This window comes from Octopus bimaculoides, chromosome 1 (assembly GCF_001194135.2).
Source record: "Octopus bimaculoides isolate UCB-OBI-ISO-001 chromosome 1, ASM119413v2, whole genome shotgun sequence".
In the NCBI taxonomy this organism is placed as follows: Eukaryota; Metazoa; Mollusca; class Cephalopoda; order Octopoda; family Octopodidae; genus Octopus; species Octopus bimaculoides.
In genome coordinates, this window is record NC_068981.1 from 79,959,701 (window position 1) to 79,961,928 (window position 2,228).

A 2,228-nucleotide genomic window follows, 5' to 3' on the forward strand; every position below is an offset into this window, starting at 1 on the left:
CGCGGGTGTTACGTTAAAAAAACCCCACGATAGACGAAAATCGGCAAAGTAGAAACAGTACTGTACTGTATATTAAATAATAAACTGCGATAGGTGAACCGCAATATGGCGAGGGATTACAGTATGTATAAATGTATGTGTATATGTATGTCATTGTTCAGTTTTATTTTAAGATTTTTTGCAAATAGAGAAAGAACCGGTTTCTAACCTAGATCCAAGGCTCCTTCATTGGAATTTCAGTATCAACAACAGGGTATTTTTATATGTATATATGTATGTATGTATATGCGCAGATTTGTATGTTTTGCTTTATGTATATATTCTCATGCATATAGTTGCAAATCTAGACATGCTCATACATATTTAAATGCTAAACTTCTGGAAAGTTTTACAGATCTTTGCAGTTCCAGTGACGGATTGGTTCTGTAGGTTTCGAATTAGCTTTCTCCTTTCTGATTTTGAGAAGTCTAATTTCTCAAGATTGGTATTTAGGCAGTATGTTACAAATACCAGGGCCCTAATAATTTCAGGTATAAACCTGAACTTATAATCTGTATTGAGTAACTGCAGGTTTCTCAATAGTTCAGTGTAGGTATTCTCTTTTTCACTGATCTTCAACCTTATATTAACATCCACTGGGCAGCTGATTTCCACAAATGTACAGTTTCTCTTCTCTGTCTCAAATCAGTATATCAAGTCTGTTGTGCTTATATCCTTATTGATGTCTTCACTAGGACATTCCACCAGTACTCCTTTTTTATTATGAGTGGCTATGGCTTCCACCATACTGTGGGTTTTTATTTTTTTGTCCCCGGGTTATTCTCCCAATGGATTTCATTAGTGTCCTAGCTACAGTGTCATGTCTCAACGGTAGATAATACCGTGATGACATTTTCAAGCAAACTGCTTATGATGTGGATGATATCTTCGGTGTTAACTCCACAAAGTCTGCATCAGTTGTCACATTTTACTGCTTTTCCTGCATCTCTATCCCTTTTGTGCATCAGGTACTTGGTTGATATTTCCTGTTCCTGGGAGGTAGTAGTCCGGTTATTGGTCCATGATAGACTGCTTTCATGATCAATGTTACTATCATCTCGGAGTTTTCTACTAACTGATCCATGCATAGTCTTCTGCTCATATAGGCTTATCCTTTCATCTGATGATACGTTGCCGCAGAGTCATGCGATTTCTTTGGGCGTGTATTCTAGGTTATCAGACAAAGGATGTTGCTCAAGGAGTTGCCTCCTTAGTCTTAAGGTATTATCAGCCTTATGCATGCAGACTTGGTCAAGGAGTGGACTTCTACGCTTGGTGGTTAAAAGATCTTGCCGAAGGGATATGATACGACATTCGAAGGCTTTTGGATCGATGTTAAGCCTCTGCCACCTTATTGTTTTAGGTAGAGGTGGTCTACGTCATTGTTTATACGGAAATTATGTATGCTTGTTAGTATTTTTCGGGTTTTCACATCAGTGGCTCGGATCTTATCAAGCATCCAATCAAGCAGCCCAAATGTTGGTATGAGTACTGGCACTGCAAACACATTGTGGGCCACTTTTATTACAAGCAGAGAGTTCTGAGGTCCAAATTTTCTTTATTCGGCAGTAATATTCTTTAGTGACACGTGTTTTGTTATGAGTACCATTGTAAGATATGTTTTCATCCATCCCTAGATACCTGTAACATTCCTCGTCAGATATAGAGGAAAAAGTCAAATCATTGATGGAGATGTTGCTAGTCTGGTTTATAGTTTTCCCCTTTTACACAACCATATAATAACATTTTTCCTGACCAAATTCCAATCCTTTGACAATGTTGTAACTAGGTCAAGGCTCTTTTTCATTTCATGTAAGTGTGTATGTATGTATGTATGTATGTATGTATGTATGTATGTATGTACCTTGGAACCACACTGTCAAGGGATGGTGGTCTTGATGCAGAAATATACCATCGAATAGCGAAGGGAAGTGCTGCATTTGGAAAGCTTGAAAAGCGAATATGGGCTGATAGAGATATTTCCCTGCAGACAAAAATCAGCATCTACAAAGCGTGTGTATTGACTGCACTTCTTTATTCGGGCGAAACATGGACCACCTACAAGCGTCATGTAAAGATGCTAGAAAGGTTTCATCAAAAGTGCCTAAGACGCATCCTAGGAGTAAAATGGAAGAGTTTCGTAGCAGATACAGAGGTTTTGCGCAGGGCGCACTGTAGCTCAATTGAAA